Genomic DNA, 16812 nt, shown 5'->3' on the forward strand with positions numbered 1-16812 from the left:
AAGTTTTGTCATTTTTAGCTGTTAATAATTAGTAAAGGATTTTCAAAATATCTAGCTTGTACTTGGTGTGAAAACTCCTCATCATATACACATGAACTTTGCCTCTCTACCCCACAGTCGTTTGTCAAAGTCCAACTTGTTCTGACATTGTTTCCATGTAGAACAACAAGCGGATTCCTCTGTGCGATCATTATAAAGCCATCGCCCGGCCTGGCTGGCGCTCTGTTATAACATGCGTTGCTCTCTTCCTGTCTGTGCTGGGCTCAAATGGTGGGAACCGAGCTATTTTGACCGCTCAGCACTTCTGTCACTGGAAAAACGATGAGGCTATTGTTATGTCAATCAGACGGCACGCGAAGTGATGTAGAGTACGGGTGAAAAATGTGGGAAAAATATTTGAGATTTTATAGGTGATCCGCAGTTTGAAGTAGCAGTCGAATGTTTGAGGATTTGTTTGAGGATTTGTTCGGGTATTTGGTGTTACCGTTTCCATTTATTAATTGTAAACTGAAAAATTATCCAATGAAGGTCCACTGACTTCCTGTTCAAAAACGCCCTACACTAGTAACGTTTCAGCCTAGCAAGCAGCAGATTTTTGTTTACAGTTGTCTACAAGATATTTCTGAGTCAGATTTTTTTTTTTTTTTAACAGTTGCAGGTACGTACAGAGCTGTGAGTGGAAATAGAGGTATGTGGGGTATGGGGGGAGTATGGGGTGAAAACACAGATTTTCTGAGCAGTCAAGCCTCAATTGCGAGATATTGCAAGATTACTCAAACATGAATCTATCTGAATGTGTTTTTGAATAAGATAGTCAGTACTAGTCTAACTGTATGGGTGAAGACATTACTATAAATATATGTATAGGGTTTCGTTATAGGCTCTAAAGCACAAACAGAATACTTGAGAGATGGCCAATAAGCTGCAGTTGGATGCCTAGTCTTAAAATGAGGTTAATTAGTATTTATATTTGCGTAACAGTATCGATCAGTCAGAGTCAGTGTCGGTATATTGATACTTCGATACTGATACTTCAATCTCTAGAGAGTGGTTTTGTCACTCTTGGTGTGAGTGCGGTGTTAAACGGGGTATAAGACAAAAAACGACCTTACGGTTTTGTTTTTTATGTCGTATATGCATGTTTGATTAATTTTGCAATCTCTCCTGGTCCCTCCTCACGATTAGCAGTACGATTCTGTCTAATGCTCTGCTCCACAAGCCACCCGCGCTCCTGCCCAACAGGTTTCCATAAATATACAAAAGCAAGTTACCAAACATTATACTACAACTTCACAAACCTGATGCGATGTGCAGTAGTTTCATTACACACACCGACTGTAATGTGATAGTGCTCTGAATACATTAAAACGTTATTTTTCGGCGAATATAGCATTTTTAAAAACAGTAAATGGTAACATGGTGATCTAAATACGTCATGTGTCAGCAGTTAATGTCAAAGAAATGTAATACACCCTCTTTAAGCATAAAAGTATTTCCTGCAAAGTTCTTGAATACATCTTCCCATAACCCACCATTCTTTATACCTGTAGGCTCCACTCACCTTAGATACACGTCCAAGTAAACTACATAGCACTTACCACCCACCCATCCACGTGCTTTGAATGGCTTGTGATTAAGAACAAAGTACATCTCTTCTGCGCATACTTTCACTGGGCCCTGTGGCTGCTCCCTCCTATAGTAAAACTTAAATTACACACTCAGGTTCAGTACTTGTGGCTCCGTTTCTCGCTGTTTACCTTATTGTCGACGGAGGAGCTTTGGTGAAAACCCGCAGTGCTATTGATTTCCACGTGAAACGCAGATGGCGGCTCAGTGGGGAGCGGGTACAGGGGCGCAGTAGGGACTTTGATAACAATAATAATGGTTGCCGGGGTGAGGAGTGGCAAGCGAACGTATGGGGGTGGATTTTAGGCAGAGTCATGGCAGATGCTCCGCTCGCTCCTCAGAGGTTAGGGACATGTCCTGTGGAGTGATACATCAACCAGTGGTAACAAAAGGCAAAAGGATATACTATTCGACAGGTTACTGGTTCAAGTCCTACTGGTGCGATTCCAGCTCCCACAGATAAATGTTGCTGTTGTTGTGTCCTTGGCCACCTCACTCCCCACTGTCTGCGTACACATTTTTTTTCTACACTAGTTTCTTTTATCAACATAAAACATCGTTAGGCGCCAATACAGTTATTTATTTCACCAACAAAGCTCAGGATTTGGAGAATGGATTCTGAGAACAGTAAATACATTTGTAAACTGCTTTTGACAGTTTTCCCAGTAGCGGTGAAGAATAGGTCAAATGCAGAAGAAAAACTTTCCTACAGTTATAACAAAGTAAACTCCAAATAGTTCAGTATAAGTAATGTTTCCTCAAAACACATGGGCCTGACTTGTGTTTACGTGGATGGGATTTTAATACATTTTGGGGACTAATACTCTCATAATACGCTATACGCTCATATCGTGGGGACCTGCCTCCCTTTTGAGAAGAAAAATCAATCCTTTATTATTACCTCAACAACATACCTAGTTTAAAGTTCAGAGAGTTAGGTAAAGGCTAGGTTATTTTTTTTAGATTAAGATCATAAACTATATAAAGAAGTGGAACTAAGGGAGTGTGAGGTCACCCGTAGCGTTCAGCTCCAGTCAAATGAAGCTCATCGAGGCGAGCGGTTATAGGGGCGAATTTGGAATACCAACTGGAAGTAGCAAACAAAGAGCCAATTCGGAGCGAGGCTTTTGAAGGTAATGCCCCTTCCCACCCACACCATTGGTTTAGCAGGGAGCGGGTGCTTTGGAAACCTGTTGCTAACGCTAGCGGGAGCAACCTCGGGGGAATGAAGGTTCTTGATTTGTCTGTTATTAATGTTCACATCTTGATTTACAGACACAATAATGACCAAATATAACCAAAACGACAAGCCTGACAGTGGCAATTACAGACAGAGGAGCGACAGTTTGTCAATAGAAAGTGAATTAGTGCGAGAGCCGATGGAGCCGGAAGCGCTCCCATGCTCACTTCCGATTTGTAACGCGTCAGCAAGCGGGTTAGCTATGTCCATTTATATATACAGTCTATCGTTAAGATTAAGCAAGTAAGGAAATGTCTCCAGGAAATGAATACAAGTCAATGTAGCATCCCCAAGAAGCATGGAAATCCAGTCCATGTGTGTGAGTGTGTGACAGATGACATAACCTCTCCTCTCAGCTCCTCTCACATCCTCCTGAACTCTGTCAGAGCTAGTCTGTGTCATCTCCACCTGAGGGCTCCTGACTGCCTCTCATCCTCTGTGCCTGTCATGTGCTTAAACAAGAGCTGCAGCTTTATCTAATGCAGTATCTGTGTTTAAAGGGACCAGCCATTTTATGATCTATGTTATAATGTTGTTTCATAGTCACAAACAGACCTGGAGTTGTGTTTTGTTTCATTCACATACCTGCATATTTAAACTGAGTTTTTCCTCTCAAACGGAAAACATTCCGTTCCACCTTTTGATGTCATGTGGTGATAAAAGAAGTGCTCCACTTTATTTTTAAATTCCATACATCTTCACTGGAATCTTTTGGATAATTTCAGCCCTGGAATTGCCAATCTCTACTGAACTACAAGTAAAACCTAGCTGTTAACTTAAACACTGCCGCTTCATGACATCACAAGGTGGAACAGAGCATTTTGAGCTTCGGAGATGTGGACAGACTAATAATAAAGTGTTATTCAAACGAAACACAACTCCAGGTATGTTTTTTTTTATGAGACAACATTATAACATGGCTTAAAACTCGCAAGTGTCAATTTTGCATAATATAGGACTGTAAACTATTTAATTTAGACACTATACACTTGGGAAGGAGCTTAAATTTCCAAAACATGACAAATTTCAAAAAACATGACCCATCTCGTGTCCTCATATGATGTAGACACATTCATAATCAAATATAGCTCTTACTGATGATAACAACTGTAACGCTGATTTATTCATAATTACAAAAACAATGGGAATGATACGTTATGTGTGGGTGTTTTGGTTCTCAAGACAATTATCCAATCAGAAAGCAGAATGAACCTCACATGACTCTCTCATTTGGGTTGCCAGTTTTAATGCTGAAATCCAGTTGGTTTAAACCTTAAAGGACTGATCTGAATCATTACTACCTAACCAGGACCTGCAGTCAATCATGAATCAGTGCTAGTTCAGCCTCTGCAGCCCAGTGAGTGAATTCTGGAGGTTCTGAGCTTTCACATAAGGCAGTGTCTGTCCATATAATCAGAATGAGAATAACTTATCTGTGCCCTCTACACAAGCGGCATCAGATATTTTTGGTTGGAGGAGCTATGGAGGTGCTAAGTCCTTCAATGGTGGCGCTCACTTCATCTGTTAATTGAGAGTCTTATTCACCTTATTTTGAAAGTTGCTTTGGCTGTGCAGTCATCGTCATTTGGTTGGTATTTTGTACGGAGCTGCCGATCTCGACAGCAAATAAGTTCTATAGAGACAACAGAGACTACAGCCGTTTTAAAGCTTCCCAGACTTGCAATGTTGACTTGTTGCACATAACCATTGAACATTTGACACAAACCAACCTTTATACAATATTTCAGCACCAAAACTTTTTTCCAAATTCAACCTAGCTGGAAATGCTTCTACAAAGTTGCATTTAGTTTAGTTGCAGGTTTAGTTGCATTGCAGAAAAAGTGGGCGGGGTGGAATAAGGTCAATATGGATGTGAGCGCACCCCCTCCCTCCACCATGTTTGCTTCGCTGTACTTTCCCCTGTAGTGATTTATGAAAACTAATATGAAAGTGGAGCAAAAATCTTTGGGGGAGCTATGGGGGAGCAATGGCCATTCTATGGGAGACTAGGGCCCCTCCCCCGGCGCTGGCCCTGATCCTCTATATGTGGGTTAAGGCACTGGCAACTCAGATTCAGATGTGATTGAAATGTTTTAGAAGTGTGAGAACTCAAGCTACATACAGTTCCTTTAACAGTAAAACTAATACACTTTATGAACAGCTTTATGTTTACCCAAAGAGAACCTATGCTGACATGGAGAGAACATGCAAACCCCACACTAAAAAGCTCCATTCAATCACTTCACCTCTAAAGGCATTTTATTGTCATTGAAAATTTCTCCTGCATTTCATCCAGATCTCAAACCAAGAATTAGTGATAACATGAATGTGAATGATTGGATTCTTTCAATTTTGTATGCATTTTCACACTGATTAACACCAGCGTCAGAACAGAAGCAGAACAGGCAACACGAATGAGAGCTTTGTGCACAAAATAACACGTGGCATTGTAATAACAGTTCATTTTAGTTCTATTTAGATTCTACATCATTTCAAAGGGTAAACACACTCCCACTCTCAGTTTGAATCATTCAAACAAATCTTAGTCTTGGTCATTCCTCTCTGTGATTAGTTTGTAGATAAAATGAGTTCTCACGTTGTCTTCTGTCATATAAATATAAAAAAGCCAGTCTTGAACAGCTCTTCGAAATGAACAGATCCAAAAGATTCAGATCCTGAAAAAAGGGCTGAAAGTGTCATCAGTAGCGAGATGGAGGAAAGTAGAGCACCCAGGGCACATACCACATCCTCACAGCCCTCACACCAAGTTGCCTGAAGTCAGATAAGGTTTTGACTTCACTGAGCTCTTCGCTTCCAGGGCTACTTACGCTAACGCTCCCGACTTTGTTCCTAATCTCTCCGCTGACACTAAACGCAGTTGTTGGCAGCCGACCGTTCGCGCTGTGTATTGTTCTACTGACGTAAAAATACTGCTCCTTCCTGTGGGTCTAACCTTGCCTTCCTAGCCTATGTTTTCACACCAGCCGGGCCAGATTTACGGGGGCGAGGGGAGCAGAGATAACAACCCGCCCGAAGCTAACAGGTAACATTTTAAACCTGCGTCAGATAGCGTGGAGAAAATCAAAACATCAAAGCTGAGAGCACAAGATTATACAGGCAAAACAGGGTAGAGCAGTCATTTGTATTGGTTCATAGCTGTCGGGAGCAGTTTCTGTCTCTACATGTTGTAAATATGGCGTAATTAAGGTCACTGGATGTGTAAGGCAGCGTTGGCAGCGTTGGGCGGAAGATATATCAAAAAATGTATGCAGTTGTCGTTCTGGAGAAATGCAGAATTTGTGTACTGGGTATCAAGTCTATAAATGAAACAATTAAAATGACATTAAAAAAAAAAGCTGATTAGAAACAGTGGTGGAAAGTAACGCAGTAGTAAATTACTGTATATAAGTAGAATTTTTAGGTATCTGTACTTTACTTAAAGAAGACAATGTGCTTGTGTTTGCTGTATAGCTATAATCTGACACCCGTGGATCATTATATTATAATTTACATATTTTAAATCGAAATATTCATCTAAAATAACTTAATAAAAGAAACAAGTTCGCTCACATCTGCGTTAGAAAACTGCGGTGCCTAATGGGAGTTGCCGTTGCCGTAAATGTCATCAAAGATAACAAAGAGTCCGGACCTCCAATGGATAGACGCAGATCACACAAATGAGCTGATTTTTTTTTTTTTTTTACAAAACTACTACACAACGCTGCCGAATGCTCCACATCAAAATTGGGACTAAAAAACCAGTTACTAAACCCAGCCTTGATCATGACTAAACCAGGACCACGTGTTAAGTGAACTAAGAATACACCTCTCAAACACTTCTCAAACACCCTTTCTATTGTCCCTTTGTTCCCTCGTGTTTGGCCACGTTTAGACCTCTTCATGTCTAAACCACATGTAGATAGATGTCTTATAAGATTGTACAGAATTAATAAAGTAAACCATAAGATTTTTGGTGGTGGGCGTGAGATGGAAAGTTAATACCAAACTTTGGAACATTCTCCAGATAGAAACAGTTTTATATTGCTGTTTGTCTCCATGGAGATATTCTTAAATGAAGTTCTTACCTACATGGAGACAAACGGAAACTTCCAACCATCCACCAGAAAAGTTACAAGTTTTGTAGTGCTATAAAAACAAATTAAAATAAACACAATTTGACTGAAATCTTTCCAATGGGGCTTTAATCACAATAGAAAAACAGATCCATTCTTTAGTAACAATAAAAAAGGTATTCTTGGTTAGGAGTTCTGACAATTTCCACATCAAAAGTTTCCACATCAAACCTGGGACTAAACTGGATCTGAACCAGTAACTAAACCCAGACTTGATGATGACTAAACCAGGACCTCGTGTGAAGTGAACTAAGAATACACCTCTCAAACACTTCTATTGTCCCCATGTACCCTCCTGTTTGGCCAATTTTAGGCTCCTGTTTGTGTCTAACCCATATGTAGATAGACGTCTTATAAGACTGTACAAATGTTTCTCCCTGGAGACATTCAAAAATTAGTCTGAAAAGCTTTTAAATATTCTGTCCCCTTCCCCGAAAACATGTCCGCAAAGACCTCAAACTGTCACAGGACATTAGCACAAAAGCTCATTAAAGTTTAAAACAAAGCACAGCAACTTGTGCAACTATTTTTGTCTTGTTGAATTTTAGAGTTGCTTATTTCATTTACAGAATGAAACTAAATATATTTGATCTTTGTGAGGTGAATTGAAATTGTAATCCATATTTTTGTAGGCAGGAATTACAATGCAAACAGAGACCGGTTAATATGCTGTTGAGGGTTTTATCTAAATTTATCTATAACGAACTACTTCAAAAACTGCCAAAATACCTCACCTGCTTGTTAATCACTGATACCGAAACATTTAATACCAGATCACATGACGGCATAAGGCTAAGGACTAGCCACAAACGGGAAAGAGGAATACACTTCAAGCAAAAGCAAAACTGGATACACTGACACACGTGACACAATCACAATTTAATAATCTAGTAACAAACTTTTCTTCAAGCCCCTGCACCCATTTTTAATGTTTTGTATGGACTTGTATACTTGTTTTAGTTTTAGTTTTAAACAAAAAGAAAAGAAAGAGGCGTTGCCGTTTTCACAGTTAATCTTAAAATTCATTGATAAAGGACAAACTATCAGCACTTTGAAGTCCCACCCCAACACATCCTGTTTTGACAGCATGGGGATTCTACATAAGAGAGCGCACACATATTCCCGTAGCTCTATGTTCCTACAGCCCTGTTTTCCCACATTTAAAATATATTTTTGAAAGTAAATCCATAACCCCTACCATCACCCTGGCCCTAATCATAATCTCAAAACCAGGCCCTAACTTGAAGTATAACCCTAGAGCCCAACAAATGCGGGCTGTAGAATCTCGCATGGCTACGCCTACACAACATTTGGTGCAAAGATACATTTTTCAACATTAACCTTTTAGTAATCAGTAACAATGTACCAAAGATTTGAACCATTAGATATGATGCTACACAATCATTTAGCCAAAAACTATAATGATTGTATTATCAAACCATCATGTATTGGACATGAGGACATTTTATTGTATTAACCTGATGTTTAATACAATAAAATGTTAATGATGAACTGATTTATAATTTAATTGTAATGAAATGTGTATTTTTAATGTGTTCACTTTTCCCAGGGACTGCAGAAGGAAACCAGTAGTAGCTAATTCTGGTACAAATCGCCTTTCCTTTTGTAAGATTAATGAATTTGTACATGGTCCCGGACAAAAATATAGAAAGAAAAAAATCGTCAATTGGCTGCAGTGAGAAATCCTGAGAGAACACAGGAGCCCCTCCTCTTCCAGAACAATATTGACAAGAAACATTACAGACTGTTATCACAGAGCTCGCAGTTTATTAGCTCTGTGATAGAAGTCTGGCTTTTGTATGTTAGATTGTACACTTAAAAAACTTGTACACTTAAAAAACAATAATATAAGGGGTTAATGGTAAATGGTCACATTTTTATATAACGCTTTTCCACCTTCAAGGCACTCAAAACACTTTACATCATACATTCACACACACATTCATACACCAGTGAACGCAGACACTGGGGGCGAAGTGGGTGACGCATCTTGCCCAAGGACACAACAACAGCATTCAACTGTGGAAGATGGAATTGTGCCACCAACCTTTGGGTCAAATGGACAAACACTCACACAATTGTATAATAATCATGATGTTTTTACCAGTATATAATATGTTGAACTGAATTTTTTTTTTCCCCTAGATTTTGAGAAACGTTTTTAATGGCTTTTCAAGATTAATATTTTGAATTCCACTAATTTGTGTTTAGTTTTTGTCGTTCCGTTTTCAAAGGAGTTTTTCAAAAGCAGAGCCACTTGATGTATTCATTATGAAGATGTTAGCTCAAGTCAAATGGTGATGATAGAAATGGGATGCCACACAGATTTGTTGAAGGATGTTGTGTTTAGTAAACATCAGCTAGCCAACCAAATACTTTTTACTTATTCCACTAAAGCAAGAAAGTTGACATTGTGTACCTTTAATGTTTTTTTGAGTCTGGAGTAAATGTTTTAGGAGTTTTTTTTGTTTTGTTTTGTTTTTAAGTTATTTTTGGGAGTCTTTTTTTATTTTTTTTCCTCCAGCAATGGCAGTCCGGACAAAGACTAGCTCCAGATCTGGAGACGGGTCCCTGTGCGGGGTATTAACAACCTTTCTGTCCCCCATCTTCCACTCCTCTCTCTCCATTGCCACTAACTGTCATTGGCTTTGATGCGATACCAGCAGAATGTTCTCTTCATTAACCTCAATCTAACACTGATCATGCCATTCACTACACAGGGAGGTAATTATCTCCTGGCATCCACACTTGAGTCCGCACTAGATTTGGGACACATTAACACGGCAGGTAGAGATGCTATTCCCGGTGACTGCAGCTGGTTAAACGCCTGTCGTCCTCTTTATCACCTGCACTGACCTACAAATATCCTCTTTAGGGGGGTGGGAACGGTGGACTGGTGTTGGCTGGATTTAGAAAGGACTATTTTCTGCAAGTATAGTGTTTTGCATTTGTGAAGGTAAGAACAGTGAGAGCTAGAAAGAGCACACAAGCGCTTTACATCAAGGAAACACTCACCCATTTTCACACACATTGAGACCACACTGTACACAGACACTGGGAGCGAGGTGCGTCAAGTGTCTTGTCCAAGGACGCAACAACAGTAATCATCTGTGGGAGCTGGAATCGCACTGCCAACTTGCGATTTAGTGGATCTGTCCAATCTACCAATGTTATTGTTAAGGATTCGAACCACCAACTTTTGGATCAATGGACAAACACTCCAAAAACACACTACCAAATGAGCTACTGTCGTCTCAACTGTATTAGATACATGGTCATATCTCATTTTGACTAGCTTGAAATTAAAAAATAAATGCAAAATGGGCAAAAAAAAATAAAAAAAACTACTTGGTTTCCACATCCAATAACCATCCTTCGACCATGTCCAATTGCAAAAAAAGAAAAAAAACATACATTATTAACATTAGTAAAAATGCAATGCAAGACCTCCTGTAATTGCTAACATCAATGCATGTAGAAATGCAGCTAAAAAGAAAACCTTACATTAAATATCTAAGCACACAGCACAAAAAAATGCTTTGATGTGTTTAATGTAATTCCATCCTCCATGATAATCACCGCAGTTGTCAGCTGGTGTTTATTACTAACAGAACAAGAGTCTTGACACTGGCTTATGTTGAGACTTGCCTGGAGTCTTCAAACCCACACAGGTAGACAGGGAATCACCATCCTCAGTCTCTACCTCCCTCTACCTCCACACTGCTGCTATCCGCCAAATACTTCAACATGACTCACTTATGTACTCCGTGTTTACCTCTCAGGAGATGCTGGCAGGAGCTCTCTGCTAGTTTTGAGTCATTCTAAATAGTCGGAGCATGTCGATAATGGTGCTGGGAATTCAACGTTTAAGCCACATCACTACCTGAGGCAATATGGAGGTGTATCATGCATTATTCTATCTGAAAAGTGAGGCAAAGCCAGACTTGGTTAGTACTTGGATGGGAAACGAATGCCAGGTGCCACAGTGGGGCGGCAGTGTGGAAGCTGTTGTTGTGTCCTTAGCTTTGACTGTGTAAAGAAGTGGACTAAGTGAGCAGCAACCAAAAAGCCAGTCCGGGGCAAGGCTGTATGAATCTTCCTACTCGCACTGCTGATTTAGCAGGGAGCGGGCGCTTAGCAACACTGTCAATCAAACCTACTGCTAACACTAACAGAAGCAACCTCAGGGAAAGAAGGAGCCTAATTTGTCTTTTATTAATGTTCATATGTTAATGACAAATTAGTGAAATCAATACCTCAGGATCATGTAGAGCAGGTTAATACAAATGTTTTCAGACCAAAATGATGAGCCTGACAGCAGCAGTTACAGAGAGAGGAGTGACAGTTTTTCAATAGAAAGTGAAATGGAGCCAGAGTTGATGAAGCCAGAAGAACGCCCATTCTCACTTGTATGAATGTAATGTGTGTGCAAGTGTTGGTGGTGGTCGGAGGGGTTAGTGCTGCAGATTGGCAGCCTCACTTCTGTCAGTCTTCCCCAGGGCAGTGTGTAATAAATGGATAATGCACTGTAAAAAATACAACTTTTGGAAAATTATTTAAATCCAAAAATTCCCAAATCCCAAAAAGTAATCTGTATGTACTATTTTTCAACACCGGAAATTCATTTTCACATAGAACACTTGGATCAGGTGTTCTGTGCTTTCTGCTGGCAATTGTGGGAAAATCAAATATAAGGCTAATGTCTACATGACTAACACTAGCAGATAGACGCTTTGTTGCAGAGACAGGTGGTAAAGGTGTATGGACAATAGGATTACATGTGAAAATGAAACAAAGTAGTGTAATATGATCAAAATCTTATTTGTCTAGGGTATCCCCCTCTTAAATCTCCATATTCAATTATGCATTCTTACTAGACCATAAACCTGGCATTGAAATCTTTAGTTCAACCAAAACCCTTCAAACCACAGCTTCAGTTGATGTGGTATTCATTTTATTTATTTTTTTTAGCTAGCTTGCTTGCTATTACTGCATTTCCAAATCCATTTCTTCATACACACAATTATTCACTTTGCTTTTATGTATTATATCCTCATCCCCATCAACCACAAATAAATAAACCAAAATCCGTCTTTTATACTCGTAACATGGGAGTGGCAACATATCAAAGTATAGACCAGCTGGTGCTTATCCCAATTTGTATTTGAAAAGAATAGGCTTTGAATGTAGATTTTCTAGGCACGTAGCTAACCACCAGCACTGCACAATAGCTATCCTTTTTAGCAAATCCGCTAATACGTTTATCAGGATTCGCAACCTCATAGTAAGTCAATGTTATTCTGCAACGCTATTATCCCAATGTCATTTAAATATGTGTTTTCTAGCCTAGCCGCACAATAGTATTCTTTGTCCACTGCTCATAAGTCCTGGTAAAGTAGTAGCCAATCTTTGGGGTGAAATCATTGTTTACATGTAATTAATAGAGAATGCAATAAAGCGTGTAAGGGGAGATTGGAAGGACACGGGACACTGGGAGGTATTGTTGGATGGGTTAGCATACTGGCTGTCGGTACGTAGCGGCGTCACGGATGGGCTATAGAAGACTGAGGATGAGCTAACACAGCAGCTAGATAACATTGAGAAGCGATAGTCAGGTGCGGAGGCAGAGAGAGAGTGCGACCAAGCTTGCAGAGATAGGAGTCGGAGCATTGTGGCGGTACGGTGTGAACGTGAATAGATGGGATAAAAAGACAGGGTGGGTTTTGCAAGTAAAGACAAAAATACGAATGGTTATTTGATGTTTTAACACCAATCGAAAAAAAAAAAAGAAAGTTAGTTAATTAGTGAACATGGCTCCCAAATGTGTGGCGCTGCAGAGGAAAGGGAAAGTTGCTCTGGTGAAGTTGCACATATTGTTCCCATATAGAGCATATGTGCAGGGAAATATAGGAACATTATAAATGAAGAGTTATATTCCTCTATCACAAAATGCTATGTTCAATACGTACATGAATATATTCATTTTCTGGCCTAAGACAAAAATATAAAACTAGACTTCCATATATCCAAATATTAATACCTTTAAAGGCTCGATGAACGCTAACCAGCTATGTGGTAACTAATACCCAATGTGGTGCAATTATTTAGTCCAAAAAACACTGAAAACTGGTTCATAAAGATTCAGAAAAACATGAAATGTTGTGTCTAATATCCTGTATTGTTATTATTACTATTATATTTTATTAAAATTGCACAAATCTCAAAATACATGTAGCTGAATACCCCAAAAAACATTCAAAGTTTTTTTATATATTTTTTTTCCTTGGAAAGTCTATAGGAAAAAAAAATACTCAGGAATTAAATTTTGGAAATAGATATGGGCAAAAACTGTATGTTATTCCAATGCAGTGGTGGAACTTAACAAAGTAGTAAAGTACTGTACTTAAGTACAAATTTTAGGCATCTGTATGTAGCATATACCTAGACTGTACTGCTGGCCAAAAGAATTGAAGGAGGGGATATGGGCTGATCAGAAGACAAGGAGACTCTCGGAGATGCGTGACAGTAATAATCCAAACAGAGACAGAAATATGGGTTGTGGCTTGTGCCTTATATTTAGAGTGCGAGTGAGGACATACAACATATAAACCCAATACTTATAAGATCTGCAAATGATTATCAAGCTTGATAGTTTAAGTACTTTGATTAGAAGTTCACAAATGTATTTTTCATAAATAAATCTACACTTCACGTAAACAACAATGATAGTATTCTAAATAGTCCGGAACAATTTTGCCCACCTAACACTGCGACAGCACCAAAACACTAACTTGCAGTTCACAGCAATGAATTATGTTTCAGCAAGAGCCCAAAGTTTAACTGGAGAGTTCTTGAATTGTCCGTAAGTATGAATGTATGAATGCAAGTAGTGATAAGGGTAGAAAAGTGTGGGGAGTGACTGGCTGTAATAAGCCTCTTACCGGACCGTAGAACGATGATCGCTGACAGTGATAGAATTCAGGTTCTTGAGGTTCTAGGATGGTTTCAGCTCTCCATCCAAGGATCCAAAGGCTTTGTACCCAACTGGGCACCTGGCCTGTGTTTTGACAGACAGGACTAACCATCAGTAAACATCTCACTAATTCAACCAGCTAGTATTCATAGTTTATTCACTCATTCAGTATATACACATTAAATAATTTACAGAAATTAGTATTTACATCAGTGCAGATGACATTACGGCAAGTAATACCCTTTTTGTTTAAGGTGTTGCATAAATACATCATTGAAAATAATAGCAACTTGCACTGGTAAACATTCATTAAAATGGCTCAATGCTTTAACTAAATTATATAAATGCTGCAATGGCTTGTAATGGGCGACATTAGCATTTGAATACATTATTCCAATAGACAAGTAAAACAAGTATCAAGTGCAAAATGCTAGTGGATTTTTGATGCTAATGCTAAAGGTCTTAGCATAACAACAAACAACAACAAACTCACCAATCCCCTTATGGTCCGCTCACACTAGAACCCAGCTTCTGCAGTGGTAAGAGACTTCTAAAAGCATAAAGGTACTGGCATAGTTTTAAACATTATACAAGTGAGATTAAAATGTTTGGTGTCGTAGTTACCTGTACATCAGTCCTGTAGATCAGTGGTCCCCAACCTTTTTATCACCGCGGCCCGGCCAACGCTTGAAAATTTTACCGTGGACCGGGGGGGGGGGGTCCTCTGCTCCTGAGTCCATCATGAGATCTTCACTCGGTTCCACGAACCCGTCCGGGTCCGAGATGCCTCTAGTTTAACTTGTACAAACATCCACAGTGTCCTCGGTCGCGTACTTCCTTTGTTTTGTCCGTTTCGTCATGTTTAAAACCCAAAAGTGCTGCAAAACAGTGCGTAAAATTACGCAATTAAGCGCGCGGGCCGTCGGAACGCTAAGTGGTTAAGTTGTCGGCGCTCAAGTGACGGAAATATAACCGAGAGAATCCGGTCATTTTTCAAAATAAAAGATTTTTCAAAATAAACGATTGTTCAGACTCAGATAATAACTACAACGGAAATAATTAATTATTTCTTGGACGGCCGGTGGCCCGGTACCAATTGATCCACGGACCGGTACCGGTCCACGGCCCGGTGGTTGGGGACCACTGCTGTAGATGCTCTCTCCTGAACGCTGGTCGTGTTGGCGCTGCGAAGCACGTGATTGGCTGAACCCACGTTGTGTGCGTAACGTGCCGCGCGCATGTGTCACCTGACCAGATGGCGCGTTCACAAACGGGAAATGACAGTAATATTGACCATACAGACTTTGACAAAAGTTTTGCAACTAAAATATGATATAAAGGAGGTTAATTTCTGTGTTCATGTGCAACAACAAGTCAACAATGCACCAACTCTCTGGGAGGCTTTAAAACAGCTCTGCAATCCGCATAGAACTTCATTGCTATCAAGATGGGCAGCTCCATGTAAAATAATACAACCTGAATGAAGATGGTGCCACGGCAACTTCCAGAATAAGGTGAATACATTTTATTGCTGTTTTGTAATTGTATTTTACTTAAGTGCATTTTAAAGTGGATACGTTACTTTTACTCTACTACATTTGAGAGCAGGTATCTGTAGTTTACTTTCTACATTTTTAACAAGACTGAAAAGTAAAATTTTTATAACAGTTTGACACCTGCTGAAAAGGCTGAAGGTTTCTTTTTATCATTGCTAAAATTTGAACAAAGAAATGTACGAGTAAAGCCAGCTTAAAAAAGATTGATTCACGTGTTTCTGTTGAACAAACTTCAACACAAATCTGTATCAGAATCAATGCACCTGAAATTTTATTATAGATCAAAAAATCAGCGCGAAATACTTTTACTTTTTACTCTTTAAGTGCTTTTTAAACACTTTAATGTTTTTACTTAAGTACATTTCCTTGTCATACTTTTACTTTTCGTATATTTTTGCTCCTGTATCTGTACATTTACTTAAGTAACAAACTGGAGTATTTCTTCCACCACTGTTCCAATGAAATAAAAGAAAAAAAACAATAGCCTTTGGAGTTTGCCCATCCATCACCTGTTAGCTAGCATTATCAACTTGTCTTGTGCATATGGCCCAAGCTCAATAATGATGTGAAAAATCTCAGAAAGCCTGTGAATCTGAAGTAAAGGGATCACTTTTGAGGTGAGTGGAACTTACCATTGCGTCAGTGATTGTGTTGTTGTGCACATACTCTCATTAGCAGCATGGTGGATAAATAAACTCGCCAGTGCCTTTTAGCACACGCCCCAGTGACCAAATTTAATTGAAAATCAACCACAGACATGATCCTCTCCTCGCTCTGCTCTCACTACATCCGCGAACGAGAGGACATCACGCTTTACTATATTTAAAGTTGTTGCTAGTTGCTATGAAAATCACAAAGTTTGCATGTTGTTTTTGCCTCCAATAGTTTGCAATGAAAATATGCGGCAGGTAAGCATGTGCAGTAGACCATCAAAACTGCCCTCGGCCTTCCTTCAACAATTTAACTGGAAGGGGGAAAACCAAGATTCACTACGATGACTATTTTCAACAAGGTCTGCACGCATTCTCAAGCTAGCAATCGAAACATGTTAGATCTAAGGTTCAATATTACACAAAATGGACCCTTGTGAGCTTTAAGACGTGTTATAATGTTGTTACCTGGAGCTGTGTTTTGTTTCATTCACACGTTTGAGTAATCCCTGCATTATTAGTCTGTCTACATCGCCAAATCTCAAAATGCTGTGTTCTACCTTGTGATGAGGTAGTTTTAAAGAGAACAACTACCTGAAATGGGCTGAAATGA

Source organism: Periophthalmus magnuspinnatus, chromosome 21, assembly GCF_009829125.3.
Source record: "Periophthalmus magnuspinnatus isolate fPerMag1 chromosome 21, fPerMag1.2.pri, whole genome shotgun sequence".
NCBI classification, from domain to species: Eukaryota; Metazoa; Chordata; class Actinopteri; order Gobiiformes; family Gobiidae; genus Periophthalmus; species Periophthalmus magnuspinnatus.